Source organism: Coturnix japonica, chromosome 1 (assembly GCF_054131305.1).
Source record: "Coturnix japonica strain WE chromosome 1, WE-NBRP24, whole genome shotgun sequence".
Classification (NCBI taxonomy): Eukaryota; Metazoa; Chordata; class Aves; order Galliformes; family Phasianidae; genus Coturnix; species Coturnix japonica.
This window is the reverse complement of record NC_140663.1, coordinates 174,569,111-174,592,669: the sequence shown is the minus strand read 5'-3', so window position 1 is coordinate 174,592,669 and position 23,559 is coordinate 174,569,111. Positions and strand designations below refer to the sequence as shown.

At 36.3% G+C, this 23,559-nt stretch overlaps 1 protein-coding gene across 2 annotated transcripts in view; it reads right to left on the bottom strand.

The window, feature by feature from the left end:
• The window catches only part of TENM4 (teneurin transmembrane protein 4), a 1,507,827-nt gene that overhangs the window by 715,265 nt on the left and 769,003 nt on the right, over positions 1-23,559 (bottom strand). The gene's annotated exons all lie outside the window — the stretch shown is intronic.

The following is a 23,559-nucleotide window of genomic DNA, read 5'->3' as shown; positions in this document are numbered from 1 at the left end:
TGTATGTTGACTTTAGGTACAGAACAGAAGCATAACATGATAACAGCCTCCCAGTATACTTTTGGAGGGGAAGATACTCAAAATCTATTATAATACTGCAACCCTAAGTTAGCATCAAGACAGTTAAGGAAAATTCTTATTTGTTACAGAATCATTCTTGTCTGTGTGGTAAAAAGGGCTTTGTAGTCTGGCCTAATTCCTCCAGAACAGTTGTAGTGTTGTGTAATGACTTCAGAACATACTTTGCCAGAGCTGGCAATACCCTGCTCATTTAGTGACTATGTCAGTGCATTATATTTCTTGTACGAGGGTAGAAACTTCAGATAGGCTGCCTTAACTGTGCTGCTGAGAGATCAGATACTGAATAGTAAATAGGATTACATCAGGCTGGCAGTCACTGAGTAGTGGGGTTCTACTGGGCTTCATTTTAGGGCTAATTCTCTTCATTGTTTTCAAGAATGACTTGAATGTGTGACTTGAAGGTATAATAAGTTAAATTAGTGGATAGCACTAAAATGGGAGGAGCTGTTGATTTCTTCAAGAGTAGAGAGCTCTTGATGCGAAATCTTGCCAAATTGGAGGTCTGTGTGAGCACCACCCACATTAATTTTTACAAGACCAAGAGTTAGTTCTTCATTTCGGACAGTGCAACTCTGGATATGTGTACAGACAGGGATGAGAGGCTGGAGAATAGACCAGAAGGAAGGGATCTGGGGTTCTGTTTGACAGCAAATTGAATGAGTCAACAGTGTGCCCTGGAGCCAAAGGGGCTAATTCCACCCTGGGGCTCAGCAGGATCAGCACCACCAGCTGGGAGAGGGGAGGGATTGTCCTCTCTGCACTGTGATGTGGCTTAATCTTAAGCAATGGGTGAAGATTGGGCACCACAATATAAGAAGGACATAAAGCTACAAGTGAGTGTCCAAAGGAGGGCTACAAATACAATTAAGGGTCTTGAGGTCAATACATATGAGGAGTACTTAAGTTTCCTTGTTTAGTTCAACCTGGAGGAGACAGATGGGAGTCCTCATGGCAGCATACAGCTCCTCACAGGGTATGGAGGGGTAGCACTTATCTCTGTCCATTGGTGATAGACAAAGGATCTGAGGGAGTGGTATGGGACTGCATCAGTGAGGGTCAAACTGTGTATGAGGAAAGGTTCTTGACTCAGAGAGGATATTCAGGCACTAGAACAGGTTACTCAGGGCAATGATTGAAGCACGAAGCCTGTTGAAGTTTAAGAAGGGTTTGGATAATGCTACCAGAAATATGATTTAAATTTTAGATGATCCTATGTGGAAATAGCAGTTGGTTTTGATGATAATTATGGGTCTGTTCCAACTTGGGATATTCAATGATTTTGTGATTGCTTGATTCTAAGGAGTTTATCACCTTGTAGCCAAGAAAAGCTTCTTCTTGAACTAACCTTATAAATAAGTATCTATCAGCTGGACAAGATTATTTACATATCAATACAAAGTGATAAACTTTTATATGAGTAATCAGTATGATCATGAAAAACACAATCTGCTTTCCAGTGTCATCTGGGTTCACTTGATCTAAATTGTTCCTACAATGTCGACTATCGCTTCTGATGCTCATGATTTTTGTTAGAAAACAAAGAAGAGAAAGGAAAATATGAAAAAATAACAATAATAATGAAAAGAAAGTGGGTACACAAATAAAATAATCCTGCTATAAATTCCACAAAGCTAAATGGTATGAATTCTATTACAGAATATAACCTGCTGCTTGTCTCTTTACTAAAAGAAGTAAATATTTTAAATTAATATACTACATGCTACATTAAATCACTGAAGTTTTTTCTTTCTTTTTAGTACACAGAGTTATTTTTAGGGAAAGGCAAATAAAAAATATCTCCATACTTGTGTGCTAAGATCTATAGATAAAAAATGATTGTTTTTTACCCCCACTGGACCTCTCAGTCACTGACAGAATGGGTGTGCTCTGTTTCTTTGTGTTTTCTCAAACTGAGATTGTTCAAAAGATGTGATAACAAGTGCTCTTTTTACATTTAAATATGTACTGAGGAAAGCATAAGAAAAAGAAACCTAAAGTAGAGCATGGGCATTTCTCAGTCATGGATCCAGTTTAAGTTTTTGGGAGTGAAAGCTTCTGCCATATATGCTCTTTCTGAATGTATCCTTTCTCTACTGAAAGGGCTATGTATACAATCACCAGAAACATCAGTTTTACATAGATTTTCTCCCTTCTTTATCATGTCTATATGGGTACAAATTTACAACAAGATTTTCACAGCACTGTACCTTCAGCTCACAAACAGAAAATCTTCCAGAAAATGAAATGAGAGATAAGCCTAGTACAAGTGAAATTTTCAGGAGTATGTGTTAATTTATATTGAATTTTTAAGATTGTTTACCTCTGCAGGAAAGACTGAGTTGCTATTTTATTTGCATAAGATTTATCTGAAGTTCATCTGGATCTCTGACTTTTAATACAATAAGGAGGAGAGGAGAGATATAAGAAGCAGGAATACAGAGAATGTGTCTTGCAGCTGCTTTAAGCAGAAAGAGCAGTAAATAAATTTGAACATTGCTTGGCAGGTTGTTGCTCTGCTTATCAAGGAAGCCAGTTGTTGTAGAACCAGACTGGTTCTTAACCCATACTGAAGTCAAATCAGTGTGACTGTTAGATCTTTGTGAATGGGGTGACAGAAAGGGAGAAAATAAAGATCAGAGAAGAAACAAGTAATTGAACTTCAGAAGCGATGAATAACAGCAAAGCTGACATATGGACTTATGAATTCAAGTAAAAGGGACTATGTGAACATGGAAAAGTCAAATAAGAGTAGCAATGGGGAACTCAGATCTCTGGAAGATGTTAACCTTGTCCTAAAGAAGGATAAAACAGATGGGAAGAGGAAAAAAGCAAAATGAGAAAAGAGGAAGGAACAGAAAGAAAAACAACATCCCCATTGATTTTAACAGTACTGCTTTGGAATTCAGTTTTCACATCAACCACTTCTTAGTCAGTAGGTAGAGAGAAGCAGCTAATATATATATATGTATATATATTATCCAAGCATTTTATTGCACTCTACTTTTGTTAAATCTAATGTTATTTAATGAATAACTTAAAAACAATTTTTAAAATTTACTACTCATTTTCTCGCAGTCAGAATCTTGGACTAGAACTGGCTACACTTGTCTCTGTGCCATCTCTCAAACACACAGATGACTGTCACCTCAGACTGAGGGCCAAAAAATATAGCTTGATATAGTTTTGACAACATATACAGCTGCCCTCCTTACCTCATGTCTGCTGCCCATGAAGAAACACCACTGTCAGCTGACATCTATTACGGCTAACATCCTGCTGACCTTCACCAGTCAAATTCCAGCAACTGGTAACATTTTAAAATATAATTCAGTGACAACATTTGTGTTCAACATAGCAGTGTGGAATTCTCACTCTGTCTCTGAGCACTATTTGGATAAATAAAATTACTCTGAAGTGGTAAAGCTTTGGATATAAAGGAAAATATGTTATCTGTCTTTTGTTGATAAGCATCAGATTCTTTTTTCACCTCTGGGTGTTACAGCAGTACAAGTCTGAGTCTTTGGCTAATGTGACTTGACTGATGTGTTTTTTTCCATGTATCAAATTGGGCACCTATTAGAGTCAGCAGGGTGATGCCCTCTGATTTTTAGTAGCTGACTTACCTTGCCTTTTTGTGTACACCCAAGCATATATAAAAAAAGGAGACAAAAAATGTGTTGTACAAAAACAGGAGAAGTACTGAGCTTCTGAGCGCTCCCCAAACACAATTTCTACTCAGTAAGAGCAGAATTTTTCTTAAGACCTGACTTACAGCAAGTAAAGTTCATTTAGAATTCCCAAATATTATACAGTTTTCAATCCAATCAATAAAGAATTCTATCCTTTTTGGTTTTGAAAAATCCAACAGCTTACAGTTCATGAATCACCTTAACAAAAGCCATTTATGTTTGCAAGTGGTGAGTTTCACCTACTGTCCTGAAGCTGATCCTTTTTTGAGAGACATTTACTTTGAAAAAAGCACTGTGCTTACAACACACAACATAGGTTCTAATTCAGGAAAGCAATAACAATAGATGAGAAATATTATGTCTATTAGTTTAGGTACAAAGTGATTCCTTTAATGCATAATACCTTTCAATAATCAAGGCAATCTTCTGTCATATATCAGTATGGACCTATGAAAGTGATTCAGGGTGACTAAAACACAAAAATATTTCTCCTTAGACCCCTTTTATTTAAACCACTGAAAGACTATACCATCTTCTGCGTAGATTTATTCTCTTTAAGAGTTCCTAATAAAGAAGTATCATAGTAAGTTATGTCCATTGGGACATCTTTATATACTGTTTTATTAACTTTTTAAAGGAATCTGAACAGGTCAGAGGTGTACTATATTTCTTTGGACAGTTTATGATCTTATTCTCCAAGAGTTGTACTACTCTCTCCTTAATTAGCTCCCTATCATTTTGTTGTCCATTTTATTTCCAGTTTGCACCTTAGATGAGGTAGTTTATGTCCCAGTATACTCACTGATAGTGTTTCCAAATCTTTAAAACAAGCTTTGTGTCTTGCCTTCCTTTCTTAACCCATACATACGACATAGATTGCGTGTGTTAACAGTGGGCAAGGACTTCATTTCACAGCAGGAAAACTCCAGATTAAAAGGAGTTAATAATCAAGCAAATTTTTGGCTGAGGTTCACTGCTTTTCCTAGTTTTAATAAATCCTAGTTCCTTGGATTTATTAAAAGGGTGGCTGGAGGAAACTTCTGGAGATGTCTGGTTCATATTCCTGTTTGAAGCAGTGACAGCGTTTCCAGCAGCGAATCAGGTCCACTGTATCATTGTTTAGGACAGACCTGAAAGCCTCCAAGTATGGAGATTCCACATTATCTGTGCATAACTTGTATTACCTTCTTAGCGATGTTTTTTTCCTGATGTCTGATCTGAACCAGCTTCTGGTCATTGGTCCTGTTTACCAATCTTTCACTTCTGAGGAGAATTTGGCTTCATTTTCTCTGAAACTGCCCTCTACATAGTTCATGGCTGGTATCGAATTCACCTTTTCCCTTTCTAGACTGAACAAGCTCAGGTATTACTGTGGACCAAGTGCCATTGGACTCAGCCAAATGTCCTGACTCCTCCCCCTTATTCCTTTGTTGATCTGAGTACTACTCTATGTGGGACTTCAGCAGCACTGAGAAAAGTAGTAACTTCTTTTGAACTCCTGGCAGTGCTTTTTAGTAGACTGGTATAGAACATATTCAGTGGCTTATATTCCCTCTTGGAGACAATTTTGATCTCCAAACTCTTCTTAACAGTCTCTGCTAGTCTCTTCTTATGCTGCTGTTTAGGGTTATTTTGCTGCAGTGTGGAACTTTCAACTTTTCCTTACTGAATCTGATACAGTTTTTGTTAGATCAATCCTCAAGTTTGTCTAGATCACCCATGTTAGAAATTGCCATTTCTTGTAAGCTACTATCCAAGTTCATAGACATCTATAAAATTGGTGATGGTATACATGACCAGTGATTCTGTGATTCTGTGATGACCGCTGCTTATGTCTTTGATGAACATGATGAACAATATGAGTCCCACCACTGAAATACGTGTTATTCTACACATTTCTGTCAGTCATCTGAATGGTGAGACATGATCAACACCCCTCAAGTCTAATCCTCTATCCAGTCTTTTAGATATATTGACTGGTCATGTAGACTGCATTACTTTAGTTTCTAAATGAAAAAGCAGTAGGGAAAAACATCAGATAAAGCTTCAGATCTACATACCTGGACTAAAACTGAGTTCATAATGAGATATAATGCCCACACACCACTTTCTGGTAAGCCTTAATAGCTGACATTACGTTTTGTTTTGCTTTCTCAGGAGACTGTTAAATACCTTCCTCAGTTTATTACTCTGAAGATTAACAAAATAAATCTGTGTCTGTTTTTGTTGAGGATCATATCCTAGCCACCAGAGTTCTTGCAGTCATCACATGCACTGATTCTCATGTGGTGATTTACCCAAGTTCTTTAGGGAACAGCAGAACTAATGAAGCTTGGTTTCCTATGTCTGCGTGCCCAGTAACTCTCAACGTGCCAAGCCCCAGCGGTGCTCTGTATAAGTTTAGAAAAATATTTCAGAATGTAACGTTTCAGTTACCTGCAGAATTCTTGATAACTTCTCACCATGACCAAATTTTCCATCCCTTTCCATGTAGAGCATTGCATTTGGAATTAGCTTGGTATGCCAGAGATAATGGCAGATACAAGAGGGGACACAAAACTTATTTCTTTAAGAAGCAAGACAGATACTTTTGAGCTTTTTCCTTTCTAGAAAATAAAATCAACTGATGAAATTTTCTCTCTCTCACTCTTTTTCTTTTTCCCCAATACAAATTATTTAAACTTCTGCTTAAATATAGCAGTCATAATCATTAATCTAGGCAAAAAAAAAAAAAAAAAGTTTGGGTTATGTTTTGCTTGCTCTCTCTGCCATATTTCTGACCTTCATACCATAAGCTTATCATGGGAGGAGGGAAGACCCTGATCTTCTACAGTATTGGACAAAGTATTGCTTCTTTAGAGCACTGAATATTCCCTTTAAATATAGTTTACATTGCCACTAAATTCAATCAAATTTTTCAAAAAGTTCACTATGTTATTCCTATTTCAGACTGCGCAGTTTCCTTAGGATAAATGTAATTTCACAGGAAAGGGAAAGGAGAGGTATCTGCGACCAAGCTAGTATTTTTCAGGACCATTAACTGGAGGACAAGAATCAGCAGATCTCTTACCAACCAGTCCACAACTATGATGTACTTAGCTACTTGCCAGGTGAAATCACAACAGCTTTCTAACACATAGCAACTGGCAAACTAAAAGCTGCATTCATTCTCCACAAAACTACAAGCACAGTTTTAAGATCTCTTTACAACATGGTCTATTCCTTATTATTATTATTTCTGTTTCTGTAGGAAAAAAAGGAAGTAAAGGCATAAAAAGACTTTTGTTTTCTACTAACTTGAATGAGGACTTTGGAAGAAGAGAGTCTTTTTCTTGGTATATCAATATAGGGTCCACAAAACTTAATATTCTAAAGTTGTTTCAGTTGCTAACCATATACTTTACTTACATAGCTTCATTATTTCTTCACAGAGATCTGCAGAAACACAGTCCGAGCAAGTGGTAGTGCTATCTCCATGAGCTACAGCACGGCTTAATATTTCAGCATTTGCGATTGAAAAGTAGTGAGTGTAATTAAGAGGAATAATACTTGGCAAATGCCCCATGCCTTCATAATCCTATGCAAACACTGAGATGACTGCATCCCCACAGTAACTCTGATGACTTCAGTATGCTTAGAATGGATTTAGCTCATCAAGAGAAATGCTAGGCATGTCTCACTCTTTAAATATATTCATTTCCCTTTGAAATTGATTTAATGAGGAAGCTGATTTGGCCTATACAATCAACAGAGTCAGACTTCAAAATGCATATTATATTATATGTGAATATATATATATATATGTTCAAGCACATATACAGCTATATTTGAATATAAATGTATATATAGACAGTCTCATTTTGTTCTTCTGGTTCTTCTCATTATCTTTCTACAGAAGATAGTTAAGACAAGATCCCTTCAATCCCTACTAAAAGACCAGAGTGCTTATTGTACTCGAGCCCCTGGTTGGTAGCAGGAAGTTCTGAAGAGAAAAAGCACCATAGCATTTCCATAACAGGATAGTAGTAGAAATTTGCAGAATCACAGAATTGCAGGGGTTGGAAGGGATTTCAAGAGATCATCGAGTTCAACCCCCCTGCTAAAGCAGGTGCCCTACAATTGGTCGCACAGGTAGATATCCAGACAGATCTTGAATGTTTCCATACAAGGAGACTCCACAACCTCTCTGGGCAATCTGTTCCTGTGCTCCATCATCATTACCGTACAGAAGTTCTTCTGAATGTTTGTATGGAATTTTCTATGTTCAGGTTCTATGCCATTACTCCTTGTCTTATCACCTCACATCACCAAGAAGAGCCTGGCCTCATCCACTTGCCTCTCACCTCTCTTTAGATATTTATAAACATTTATGAGATCTCTCCTTAATCTTCTTTTGCCCAGGTAGAACAGACTGAGGTTTCTCACGCAGGAGAAGCTCCAGGCCCTTAATCATCTTTGTGATTCTTCACTGGACTCCTTCTAGTAGATCCCTGTCTTTTGAACTGGGGAGCCCAGAACTGGATACAGTAGTCTAAATGTGACCTTACCAGGGCAGAGTAGAGGGGGAGGATCACCTCCTTCAACATGCTGGCCATGCTCTTTTTAATGCACCCCAGGCATCCCTTGGCCTTCTTGACCACAAGGGCACACTGCTGACTCATGGTCATCCTGATATCCACCAGGACACCCAGTCTTGTGCAGACTTCCAGCAGGTCATCCCCTAACCTGTACTGATGTATGCATTTATTTCTCCCCAAGAAAAATATCCTACACTTGCTCTTCTTGAACCTCATCAGACTCTTCAGTCTGTTCAGGTCTTGAATGGTAACACAGCCTTCTGGTGTGTCAGCCACTCCTCCCAGCCTTATATCATCAGCAAACTTTCTGAGGCTGGACTCTATCCCTTCATCCTGGTCACTGACGAAGACATTTAACAAGACCGGACCCAGCACTGACCCATGGGAACATTGCTATTTACAGGCCTCCAACCAGACTCTGTGCCACTGATGAAAACCCTCTGAGCTCTGCCACTTAGTTGTCAGTCCACCTCACTGTACACACACTTATTCTATGCCATGTTTCGTAACAAGGAAGTTGTGGGAGATGGTGTCAAAGTAGTGCTAAAGTCAAGGTACACAGCATCCACTGTATACCATAAATTCACTCTTACAAAGCAACCAAAATAAATGTTGTCCTATTGATTTCCCAGGGGGTAACATATCACTCTCTACAACTCCCTGAAAGGAGACTGTGATGAGGTGGGGGTCAACCTCTTTTCCCAGATAACAGCAACAAGACAGCAGGTGATAGCCCTAAGCTGCATCAGGGAAGGTTCAGGTTGGACATTAGGAAAAATGTCTTCTTGGACTGGTGAAGCATTGGAACAGATGGCCAGAGAGGTGGTAAAGTCACCATCCCTGGAGGTGTTTAAGGAAAAGGGTAGATTTAGTTCTTATGAACATAGTTTAGTGGGCAGTATTGACAGTAGGTCGGTGGTTGGACTTGATGACCTTATCATCCCAATCTGAATGATTTTGTGGTTCTATGATCTGGTGCAGCGTGTATGCATTTGTTGAACTGGAACCGCCTCTCTCTCTCTCCCCCCCCCCCCCACCTTCTCGCTTTTGAATTTTACTTGTTTGGAATGAATTATTTCCAGGAGAATGAGGAATCTCTGTCTACAGATTTTTTAGCAAAGCAATAGAAATGCTATAATTATCAGGTAGTAAGAAAGGAGACAAAAGTTCAGGAAAGCCTCACTTGAGATAATGTGTGCGGACTAACTTAGGACACAGTTGCTAAGAGCTGTTAGCTGGTTTCTATTGTACATAAGCAATTTTTATGCAGAAGAAATGTAGAATGCCATTTTTCTCATTTTCAACATATAAATCACCTTTTGAGGTAATTAATTATCATTATTCTCATATTTTGATAGAGATCTATTGTTTGCAAGTCTGTTTTTGCAGTAAGCTAAAACAGTAATCTAAAACTGAAGATCTATGGTCACAAAATCACCTTGCTTCCCTTTCCTGTTCTATTCACTGTTTTTAAGAACAGCAACATACCTAGAGATGTGGAGAGGAAAATGATAACTGCCTAGAGCAATTTGAAAGGTTTTAGTTTTAAAAAAGATATGAATTAATTTAGTGTCATAATGGGTATGACTACAAGTTATGGGATAAAAGCAAGAAATGGAAAATAATGGTAAAGAACTGAGAGGAGAAGTGAGAAAAGGAGAGGAAGAAAGAGAGTGAGGCCTATTAATCTTTAGAGAAATCTCCAAAGGGGAATAATATCAGCCCTATTTCTTGGCATTTAATAGTAGACTGAAGAAGGGGTGAATAAATGTACAGCAAGGAACAAAGCCGCATTATCAGAGATTGATGAAATGATCTAATAGAGCTCTGCTGCCTGAGTGGCTGTCCACAGATATAGGCCAATACAGTCTTACACAAAGATTGCTATTAGTGCAAATGTAGGATGGTTAGGACTTTTCTTAACTCTGATAAGAGGTATAGGAAAGTTATTTAATGAAAATTATTCTAACCTTCCCCTTTTTCTTCTTTTTTTTTTTTCCCCCACAGAATTACATAATTTAGGGTCAGATTAGGCAACCTATCCCTTTCTCTATTCCCTTCAATTCCTCATGTGTAACACAGCACATGAGAACAACTAAGAGGAACCCACTGCCCTGGGGAGTTGATGATAGCATCAACTTTTCCCCTTGAGGATCCTGAAATCATACACAAGTGACACCGCAGATGGTAAAGCAGCATTGGCAACAGCATTACCACAGTTTTTCTAAATATATATATATTTACATATATTTATATATATTTAAATTTCACATGAATGACCATATGAGTTTAGAGTATGATATTCATGGTATATTGCTTCAACAAGATCTTACAAAGGGGATACCAAACTTTTAAACAAGTAGTAATATTATCTTCAGTGAAGTTTTTTGATCTTTTTTTCTTCAAGAACAAAAGAAAAAGGACAGGATCATGTTTAGTTTTCTGCTATATAAAACTGCTGAAAAACTCCTTTCATGAAATACTCCAACTTCTTAAACAGTTAAGTATTTTGGTTTTGATATTCTGTCTGAAATTTATGGTCTTTTAAGGGCTTCTTCTTTTTCCCTAAAATTGTGTCAAAGTTAATTTATAAGCAGAAGACAATGATCTTCTCTTATCTTTCTCTGGTACTTACTTTTGATGTATTTATAGGTAGAAACCATGCCCTCTGTCAGATTTCATTCTGTCAGAATGAATAAATCAAACGTATCTAGTTTCTTTGTTCCTCCCATTGTTTTCACAATCTTTGTTTGCACCAACTCAAATTTTCATTAAACATTACTAAATACTAATGCCCTAACTGGGAACAATGCGCAACAGTATTTTGCAACAGGAATGACTGTTACAGTTGAATTCATTTTTTCAAAGAACAGCAGCATAGATACTGTCCTTTGTGTGATGCTAGAAACACATTTGATATTTTTCATGGTCATATTACACTTCTCACTGAAGGGTGTCTTGTGACTGTCTGGCAGATGCAAACTCTCCATATCACATCACGATGAGCTTAAAATCTAAGTTCCTAAAGGCCTCAATCTTACATTTATTGTTAAATGTCCTCCCACTTCTGCTTTTCTCATGCTTAAAATGATCTAAGTTGCCCTGCACAATATTTCATCCTTCCACTAAACTGATAATGTCACCTCATTATCTGATTAGTCTTGTGATAAGTTTGTTGATGAAATAAAAACCTGCTCCATTAATATCTTCACTCTAAACTTGTAGCAGTGGAGGTGATCCTTCCCCTCTGCTCAGCACTGGTGAAGCCACATCCCAATTGCCCATCCAAGTCTGGCTCCAACAGTACGAAATGAAACACTGGAGCAAGTCCAGCAAAATGTCATTAAGATAGATAATTAAAGGATCTGAGCATTTGATATCTGAGGAGAGTCTGGGCCTATGCACCCTGAAGAAGAGATGGCTCAGAGGTATTTTAGAAATGCATATAAGTACGTAACCAGTGCGAACACGACCACAATTCCATTTAAATGAAAGAAAGTACATTTTACTGTAGCAATGTTCAGACACTGGAACTGTAATAAGAGAATCTGTAGAGTCTCAGTCTTTAGAGAAATTCAAACTTTGACTGTACAAAGTCTTTGAGCAACTTGCTCTGGCTAAACCAGATTTGAACAGTGCCTTTGGTCTATACCATATCCAAACATACCTTCCTGCTTCAGCAATTCTGTGATTCGTGATTTTGAGTTTCAAACAAGTTAATGAAGGAAGTTTCCTGTCAGAGTTTTATTCATCAAAAGAAGTGTCTATGACTTATTATGAGTCATTTACTGAATGTTGTCATTTTATGCAACTATTTATTTGTGGTGTTTAAAAATTTGTATGAAATTTATACATAAAATATGATTTCTACTTTTCCCACTACAGTCTTTTCTCTTGGTGAGATGCAGATAGATAAATTCAGTATTCAAGACACATTTCCTTCTGTGGAAGGAGCAAAACAGACTTCCCGCCCCACTCTTGAATGACATTTTAAGTATAATCTAGGACAATTTAAACAACAGTAAAAGGTAGTAAAATATGGATTTCATGTTAACAGCTTTTATTGAGATACTATTTTATGTGCAGCTTTTGCAGCTGCTGGCCTGTAGTTCACATTTGGCCCTTATGCCTTCCTAAGACAGCATCCACAGACATGTATCAAAGGAGGATTGGGGCAAGACAGGGAAGATGATAGCACAATGGCTGTCTTAAGCAAATCTGTACTGGTCCCACAGTTCAAGGCAGTTAGTGAAATAAACTGAAAAAAATATGATAGTTTAAATTCTATTCAAATAGGCTTGGTCCATATAATTTTCACCAGTTCAAGGAAGCACCCTGACATAATAGGATTTTCACATTCTGGTTTAATTATTATTACTTAACAAATGTTCTCTTGAGATGTTGAGTTCTGGCCTTTGCTTTGTTTTGCAGTATTTTCTTTCTTTATTGCATCTATTATCAAGAATAAACAAAATGTATACCAAATATTTAACTAATTCAGATTCAGTGTATAGTTTTCAGCAGAATTTCTTTCATGCCTGGAATTGGAATATTTTAGAGGTCTGAGTTCCCAGATACATTTGGAGGAAAGAAGGAAAGACAGACAGAAGAGAATGTACACAGACTAATGAAAGCCAGAAAACAACCCCTTAAACTTGTAATGAGAAAATAACCCAACAGTAAGTGTATATTTTGCTAAAGAGTTAGGTCTCTTAAACAGAAGTCTGCAAAAGGATAATAATTTAACAAATGTGACTGACAGCTCCCACACTAGCTCTTTAATCATGCTTTATTTATTTATTTATTTTTCACTCAAGAATACTCTATATTTTCAGCACATTTCACACATATTTTTGAGCTGAATGTGCCACAGAAACTTGAAATAACTGAATAAACAGAGGACTTACATAGAGCTAAATGGTCTGATATGTTCAGTGAACACTTGTAAAAAGGGACCATGGGACCATGCTAAGCTACAGTCAACCCCAGCAGAAAGGATCTGCTTTATCTTCTGTAGTTGATGATGTTCTCAGTGAGCCTACACCATAATTGACATTTTAGGTCAAATTTATTATTTATGTGCTTGTGTGTTGAATATCTGTTTTAATTATTCACACAACTGATGTGTATGACCATGAACTCATCCTAGCCGGTGTGGTATATTTTCCTTTAGGCAGCTGCAGTCTCATAGCTCAGATCTATCTATAATCAAGGAAATAAGACACTAATCAGTTATGACTGAGGTTGATGTCTTTTAATGTTCTCAAATTATCAGGTTCTTCTCAGGAGATATTAATCTCATTTTTTATTTTTTATTTTTTACACTTATTTATCATTCGTTCTAGAAATATGAAGCTCAGGTACAACATGTACATTTGGAATTCCCTAACAATCCAGATCAACTTCTACACTCACAAGAGGAGCTTTGAGCCTTACTGATTTCTTACTCTGGGACTGCTTTCAACCCACTAAGTGGCAGTTAGGTATTGTCTACAATGCATCATTTCTTTTATTGCACTGAAGGTACTATAGAGCCCTTGCTGGAACTAGAATTTCAAGTACTTAAGTTAGACCTTGCTTCATACACACATGTTGATAAAACAAACATAGATATATATAATGAAGTTTGTGTATCCAAGTCCTGTCTCGACAGGGCATTAGGCTATGAACAGTGGTGCACCCACTGAATATAAGGTAAAATAATAGAAATTCTAAAGAGGTCATTCATCATGAAATTTTCCTTAAGAACATCATTCATCATCTTCTGTCAAAGGATCCAGAGTACTGGCAAAAAACACCATCCAACTTAAAAAAATTATTCAAATACAATCCCCATACAAAGTAATGTAATGTATTTTAGCTATACGGGAAATTGAAAAGGCTCACACTGTTACTAAGATAAAAGACAAAATAGGAAACAAGGATATGCTTAGGAAATATTAACTTGGGGAGTTTCAGGTTTATGTAGGACAGTCTTGTGGACAGGGATCTGGGTCCTGCTCTGCCCTGCACTGCTGCAGCCTCATTTTGAGCATTGCATGCAGCTTTGTCTGTCAAAGTATAGGAAGGACATAAAGCTATTAAAGAGTGCCCAAAGAAGGGCTACAAAGATAAGGTCTGGAGGACAAGGCAGCTGAAGTCCCTTGGTTTGTTTGGCACAGAGGAGAGGAGGATGAAGGGAGACTTCATGGCAACCTGCAGCTCCTCGCAGGGTGCAGAGGAGCAGCGCAGAGTTCTGCTCTCTGGTGACAAACAGGACTCACGGGAACCACATGGTTCTGCTTCAGAGGAGGGTCAGGGGCTGTGAGGAAAAGGCCATGCCCCAGAGGACAGCAGGAATGGAACAGGCTGCCCAATGCTGTGGGCATGGCCCTGAAATGATGGAGCTCAGGGAGCATTGGGACACTGCTGTCAGACATTGGGTTTGGGTTTGGGTGGTGCTGTAAGGAGCCAGGGGACTGGTCACAGCAATCCTTGTGGGTCCCTTGGAAATTGAGAATATTCTATAAATCTCTGCAATAAGATTTGTAATCTTGTGAAGATTCACTAAATATTTCATTTCTAACACACTGTTTGAATTTCAAAGGGAATTCTGACTTATGCTTGTGGTAGAAAATAATTCTATCATTGAAATTCATTTATAAATAGGGTTCTAAATTGCAACAGGAAATGAAGAAAACACTGAGAGTTTTCAAAGAAAGGACATCTTAATTTCTACAAAGGGAATGGGTGTCTGCCATACTGTGATTACAGCACGGGTATAAAAGTAGAGCCGATCTGTAATGATATTTCTAACATTTTCTGCAGTAAGCTCATAATCTCTAGCAATTTGCAGTTTAGAGACTTCTGAGACCTTTCTGCCATTGAAACATGGACAAGTATCTCTCAGAAAAATTAGGAGAATCAAGAGGTGTTTTCAGAGGTTATCAAAAGACAAAGGTAACTTTCTCCTCATGCTCCAAATTTTGAAAGAGAAAATCCTATGATTGCAGGTTTATTTTCTAATATATATATATTCTTAAAGTATGTGGGTTTTTTTCTTTATTTTTTATTTATTATTATTATTATTATTTTATAATTTATCCCATACAACTAAGAAAGATTGGCTTCCGAGCATTGGTACAGCTTTAATGCATTTCACACTGAATAAGACTTGTTCACATACTGTCTTAAAGGTAACATTTTCTCTCACTAACTCATTCTTTATTTAATGTGCTTATGAATTTAACTAGATCATCTGGTCAAATATAATGGCAAGTACTCTATTTTTTCCTGCCAGTGACTTATGGATCTCTTAAATGATTTTCAGTTTAAAATAGTTGCAAACAATTAGAATGGAGGAAATTTGTATTACTATGCAGATTACAGAATTCATGAGCAGCAAACAGACCAAACAGCATGTAACCCTAGGATGTGTCTTTCTTATCAGTTTTCCAGATAAATGTATTATTATTTGTTACATATGAAAATCCTGTAATATACTCATTTCTGTAATGTTTTCTTTCAAATGGTATGTTATGCAATATTATAAAGAATTCGTTTTTTGTTTTATTTATGTACTTATTAATGGAGATCAGATAAGCTAGATGAGTAGATAGGAGGGGAAATTTAGAAGATAGTTTGCACATAGTTATATGATAATATCTTGTAAAAATTGATGTTTTAACACATATCAAAATCCAGCCCCAAAAGGTTATTTTTTGAAGAGAGTTCTTTAAGTTGTTCTTATTGCCATGTAAAATTATTCATAAATGAAGGATTTTATTCCATACAATTAATGCTTTCTAACTACATACACATAGTTTAGTGTGAAGCAGATTGGTCTTTTTCTATCTGAACATATTCCAGTCCTTGAATATTAGCTGTAATTGCCAACATGAATATGTGTAAAAGTGCATCATATGTAAATTGTTAAACTCTGAAAAAAGCAGGCCTGTTTGGATCTTTTTTGCTCTTAAGATCAGCATTTTAAAACCTCCAATCTAAGGAGACTTATAAGAGTTCAAGCAGCATATGACTCTGTATAAATACCTATTTACTACATTGTGACTGCTTTTGACAAATGTAATAGCAAGCAAAATCATTTGCAAAGGCTTTATCTGCCTTTTTAGAATTCATTATGAGAACTGCAAAGACCGGTTATTTATTTAAAAGTCAAGTCTATGTTCAGCAGATTTTGTCTAGTGTGAACTGTGATCATTTCTGTGCCACCCTTTTCCCATGCCTAAGTGGACCACAAGTCGTTTCTGATTTCCTAACATGAATGTTTGGTATGGAAGTTTAGTCTTAAAGTATATCTGGCAGTCAACTTTTGGTAGCAAATCCTTGTGAATTAATTTGCAATACCACCTCTGGAATGAGAATGTGCTGACTTGTTTTCATGGGTAATGATGTTACACTCTAATAGTATAACAGAGCTCAGAGTCATTCCAGAGGTGCAAACAGTATATGCCAGTATTCCAATATTTATTTTAAGCTTTTTATTTTAGTTAGAACCCAGAATTTTCATGATACTGAAATACATAGCTTCTCCTGTTCTCCTTGTGATGAAAAATTGGACAGCACTACTATTCACTGTGCTTTACTGTACGTAAATCAGTGAGGATTAGTTCTGAGAAGAAGAGAAATATTGTGAGGTTTTAGATATTGTCATTAAAGTCAGCATAGAGACAACTCTAGCAAGACCAATGAATTATGTTTTCAGGAGGCATAGGCTTCCTTTTTCATGCATAGGCTGAAATAGATTTTCTTACTGATAATCCTTATTACCTAATGATAAGTCACTAGTTCTACAAACAGACCCTAGGCTTTTTGAAATTGGGCTGATGAGACACGGAAATAACAGCTTCTATCCAGGCTGCTAGTGTTAACATAGTTCTTTTGTGTATTTTCCTCTTGTCGTTTTGAAAATATACCATTTAGTACAAGACACAAATCATATCATCTGACCTAATATCCTCAGTCAAGTTTCTAACAGAAACACTTCATCAAAATTATCTGTATTATCTACTAATTCAATCATATTGACCTCCTTTTCTCCTGCTTTTTTTGCCTCAAATACTCAAGAGTTTGCATGAGTTTGCCTGTCTCTCATGTGACACTTACTAGCTTCAGGGACTGTACCTGGATGAGATGAATCACTATTGTCTTTTCCCTGGAGACTATCTCCCTCTCAGTCTTAAGCTTTTTATTTTCTGAGGCTGAATTCTTGAACATACTGCAGGCATCATTTTATGCTATCAGTGAAGAAAATACCTTCCCAGTAGGCAGAAACATAAACCCTTGTTCATTATCTCCAAAGTCTGTATGTTTACCTCTAGAGTCTGCTCTTCCATATTTTTCACAGCTCTCTCTGCAAAGGAGGAATAATTTCTCCTCTACTTGAGAGGAGAAAGTATTTTTAACTGATTTTTTTTTTTTTTTCGAAATATTATTTATACTATACACATATATTGAATATTACATACATAATATATTATGTTTTGTATATTTGGCTTACCAAGAAGTATAAAAATCTTTATAATAGTTTGGGCTTTGATCCTGTAATCACATTCACACATGTTACAGAAGAGATTAGAGAAAAGCTTTGAGTTTAACAGAGAGGAAAGAAACTTGACTAATGGCTGGAACAAGGGACTAGAACGCAAGAGTGTTGGGATTTAATCCTATCATTGCTATTTGTTTTTACATGATCATTGTCAAGTCATTTAACCTCTGTGTCTCAAGTTGCTCGATATTAGAAAGAAAAAAAATAAATAAAATAAAATTTCTCTATTCCAGGAGGATATTGCATGGAGTGAGGCCTAATTAAAAACAGTAAAGTGTTTTGAGATTCTTGGATAAAAGATGCGATAAGAAGTCCAACTATTAATTGCTTCATGCTCTCCGGTAGATTTTAAGTCACATATCTCTTTGAATCATGGATCCCTATTACATGAAGATTGCTAACGCTATGGAATCCTGCACTTGTCAGCCTTTTAATTTCAGAAAGAGATGTCTTGTGAGATTGAGCTTAACCTAAAATAAACTAACCTAAAATTTTCAGTGTTCTGAAATAATGCAGGAAAATAGCATAGCTCTAATTATTATTATTATTTTCTCATCATTTTCTCCACATTATGCTCACATTCTGTATTAAGTCCACCACCATACATATGTTTTTTCCCAGCTGTTAGGTGGACTAGAAGTAATCTTTATTTTTTTCTATCCTTTTTTTCCCCCTCGTTGAAGATAAAAAAATCTTCAGGAGATGTTGCTGGAGGAGCATGTGTTGTATAAAATCACAAGCTGTGGAATACACAGTGAGAAATGTAATGCTCAAATCAGCACAGCTGTACATGAATCCTGAGCAGTCACAGTTTCTTCTAAGCACATACATGGTTGTTAACCATTGTGTAATGCAATCGCTTCTCCTTTATCTGCCTTTTCTTCATACAGGATTACAGCTAGCAAAGCACTAAAAAGACAGTGACCCCAAAGTGGGTTATTTCACTTAAATTCATTTAAAAAGTCATCCAATTTTGTCATCTGGAAAAACAAAACCAAAACAATAAAAACAAATAAAATAAAACATGACTTTTTAAATTTATTTTTTCTTTTTTTTTTTTTTTTTTTTTTTTTTTTTTAAATAGCCAGGAACAAAACAGACTGCAGCCTTATCCATAACTTTCTTGATGCTGATGGAAGCTGTTTGCACCGCATTGTATGGAGTGGAAGGAACTACTGATTTTCTAGGAGACCCAAACACAAATCCAAACACACCTTAAAAGAATGAACCTTTTGGTGCTGTACCATTCATTCATCGTCTTTAACTCACAACAGATGTTTTCTCGAATACACAGCATATGTCCAAGAAGATTTAAGTTCACTATCGCTTGGCAAAAATTTTCCACAGAAATGTAAAAAGACTTCAACTTACTCCAAGTAGAAATAAGATGATTTGATGAGTGGGATTTACCTGATTAAACACAAAGTTGGTAAAACGCAGTAGAGACAAGAAATGCTGCTCAGTTTTGAACCCAGCATTGATGCTATCAGCTCTTTATAACAAACCAAAGATACCGCAGATTCATGGCTGCACAGGGATGAGAAGCATACCTGATATCTGCTCCCATTACCACTATCTTTAACTAAACACAACTTTATCACCTTGCTCTTAGTGAAGTCATATAGTGTGCAGAGCACTTCAATAGTTAGCAATAGCAGGATGTGGAATATCAAAGTCTGAGTGAGCTGCCCATCTTCATACAAACAAATGCAAAATACTTCAAGGAAACCATAAAAAGTCAGACTCCAAATTTCAGTGTATAAAATACATCTCTACAGGTAGTTGAGGACTGGTGATAGAGACCATTCATCACCAGGTTGCACAAAGTTCCATACAGCCATGTCAAAACCAACAAAAAGACAACAATGATGATGAAATTCATTTGAAGTAAAACATTGTTTTAAATTTTTTTCAGGGGAAACCATACCTTCCACTCTCGCAAAAACAACTCTCTTGCTCTTTACCTGAGGTACACTTCAAAATCAGAACCAGTGTGTTGTACTCAGGTACAGGTGAGACCTTCCCAACTCCTTTTCCTGGGTTATATTTAACTCTTTATTAATTAAAAATGCTTCAGCTGCAACTGGAGTCACATTGCTCAGTATTTATTATCATTTAAAATGTGAGGAAATGGAAGCATACTGAAAATACTTTTGATCAATGTATTCAATCTTGAAAGGCTTTCAGGTTATTATTTCTTTCTGCTTTATTTCTTTTAGCATTATTTCTGCAGACTAGGTCTATAGTTTCAACTCTACTCTCCAACTATTTGCCTCTTAAGACAATATTTTGTGAATGGGCATTTTATTATTGTACTGTTTCTACCACAGTTTCAGTCATCAGACAGTGAAAGACCAGAACATGATACATAAGCAGTTTTACTGTAATCTTGTAGCTGCTGTTACCTAATGTAGTAGTTAATATTTTCAAGGTTGTCAGTGTGGTTTCAGAGATTTATTTCAAGCTGCTTCCAGTAATCACATAGCAGAGCACCTGTGCTGGATGAGAATCAAGGGTATTACGACTAAATATCTTAGTCAGAAATAATACTTTTTTTTTTTTCTCTTAAATTGATTATTTTATTTTATTTTATTTTATTTTATTTTATTTTATTTTATTTTATTTTATTTTATTTTATTTTATTTTATTTTATTTTATTTTATTCTAGCAATCCAGTGGAATAGTCAGCACCCCAACTTGTGTGCATATAATATCATGAGAAGTTGAAAATTAAAAGGTTACTGCACAGTAGATGCTCTAGTTGGCATAATTTTACCTGGTAAGGTACAGATAAAGAGCACAAGAATGAAAAACTAGAGCTGAGTTCTAAAGAGCCCTTTTCAAAGAGGTTTCAGGCTTTACTAGTAAACAGAGAAAAGTACTATTGTAATGACTTAAATTTGATAAACATGTCATCTGTCAATGCACACACGTAACAAGGCAAATAAACAAATGATTATCTGATGAAAAGATTGTGATTCCTAGCATTTAGGAACAGAGCTGCTATTTCTTATAATTGATTTATAGAGTTTATCATGCTTTCACTTCCAGCTGCAATAATTTTTTCTTCTGTATCACAAACCATATCATGCCAAAGTATGCAGTATAGTTGCTTTTTTGTTCAGTAGCTTTTCTGTGGGATGTTCAGAAATCATCAGAATCCCAGTATGGCAGTAGTTTGCTACTAATGAATCAATCTATATAAAAAATCAGTAAATATGACAACTCCGCTAATTTTTGGAATATAGAGGGTGTTGATTTTGGATCGAGTCTCCAGGAAACTCCATATTAAAGTGAACAGGCTAACCAGATACTCTTTTTATATTTTCAGCAAAATGGGAGTGTGGTTTGATAAATCTTTATGACTCCTGCCAGTCATTTGGCTTCCTCTGAAAACAAGCTGATATCCTTTAGTAATAGTTCAGACAATACAGATTTTACCTGTTGCAAATTACATTGATTACCAGCTGTGATGTATGTTAAAAAGCGTGCTTAGTAACAGCTTTTACCATCCCCCCATTTGTGTACAACTATTTCCATTAAGAACTGTAAATCTGCATTTGATAATTGATGCTACATATCCAGAAACAGCCATTTAGAGAAAAACAGGGTTGGGGGAGAAACACCGGGAGGTATATTAGTGCATGTCTTTATCCCATTGAGGATGAGTTCTACCTGAAAGAAGTTCCTTCAGCCTTTACTGAAAGCATCTCAGGAATCATCTCCACAACATGCCCAAACAATATATTCCTGCACTCAGTTTTCCCAGCCCTGTCCAAGCTTTTTACTGCTGTCTGAATATATTCGTCTTGAATTTAAATTCCAGCTTCTTTCTCTCCAATGAGTACAGTGCAGGGAAGAAACTACCTACTTCTTTTTCCAACAGATTTTTCATCTACTTCTACCTCATCAGGCTTCCTTCATAATAAACTACCTTCAAGGACTTTCACATTTCTTTGAAGTTTCACTCAAGAAACTCTTTTAGCTCAACTGTGTTTCTCCTCTGATGTCTGCATCCAGCTGGTTCATAGCTTTCTTAAATGTCTTGGAATGGACCATCCCTGAGACTGTATCAGTATTAATCAGAGTAGAAGGATTATTTCACAATTTGCAGGCAGTACCCTTATTTACACTGTAAAATGCCATTTGACCTTTTTTACAGCAACATACTATTCTTCACTCATATCATCTCGGGAAGTTTTATAACACTATAGCAGAGAGATTGGACACTGAGTTCCCTGAGTAAAATCAGTTGTGATTTCCTAGGTGAGCTTAAGTTTTGCCCAGCATGGAAAAATCTGTGTCCTACAGTGATCAAAGCAGCCAGTGATCACACAGACTTCTGAGAGAAAGTCATACTTTGAAACAAAAGCATTTATAAGATAATCTAGAAACCACAGGACAAATTATATGCACACCTATGGCATTAGGTAACTATCTCACACAGTTGGATCCTAACTTTACTTTAGAAATTGTTCTTCCTTTTCTTCTGGCTCCCCATCTTCCTTCAGCATCAAGGGAGTTCCATTGGTCTTCTCCACTGGTTATTAAATTATGTGATTTCTCTCGATATGTAAGGTGTGCTGCAGTGTATAAACTGAATAACATATGCTGGATAATTGTATTAATTGCCTAACTGCACAAACTCACAGACTCACAGAATAAGTTAGACTGGAAGAGAGAGGCCTCTTGATCTTCAGTCTCTGCTAGTTGGGCTATTGGTCTAATACACTGAGTTTGCTGTGGGACTTGTCCAGTTGAGTTTTCAGTATTGCATATGGAAATAAACCAATTTATGCCAATATTTTCAACCCCTCCTCCCAGTAGAGGTTCATGCAACATGTAAAGTCATAGAACAAATACATTTCTCAAGATTATTCACTCCTCCACATTAAAAACAATCAAAACAGTTGGGAAAAAGAAAAAAAAAAAAAAGAAAAAAGAAAAAGAAAAAGAAAAAGAAAAGAAAAGAAAAAAATAAAAGTAAATTTATTTTTAGTTATGTGTCAAGGGGACAAGGACTGAATTTTAGCCACTACTACCATCAAGTAAAATTTCATTTGTTCCTTATCAGTCTTTGTATTGTGTATCTCCATATACCATAATCTGGCAAGTCATATCTACTGAGTTCATCCTGGGTTTCTTCAACTTAAATTAATGAGGTTTTCTTCCATTGTCAGGTACCAAATGCTCAACATCAGAAGAATAGATTTTACAGACAGATTTCACAGATTTTGAATTAAGTAGGAGTGTAGGAGTCCAGAATGAGGACAGTACTGGAAATGCATGAGTTAAAGTAACTTTAAAAAAAAAAAAAAAAAAAAAAAAAGTTTTATACTATTTCATTTTTCAATGATTTTTTTTTTCTTCTTCCTTTAAGAAATAAGTCTTATCAGGCTTAATGGGTTTTAGTCATTCTTAACAGCGATCTAATGAGCTCTCCAATTATATAAAGAAGAGCAATTCAGTTCATGCATTACCGTATCCCCTCACATTTCCCCCTCTTCAGATATGACTCACTCAAGGTCATGTAATAAACCAGATGCAGTTTTAGGACTAGAGCACAGGTGTTTCTGGCTTTTGACCTTATAACTACTAATTTAAATGATGCATGGTTTTCTTGATACTCTCTTTTTGAATATCTTAATATTTTACAGACATTAAC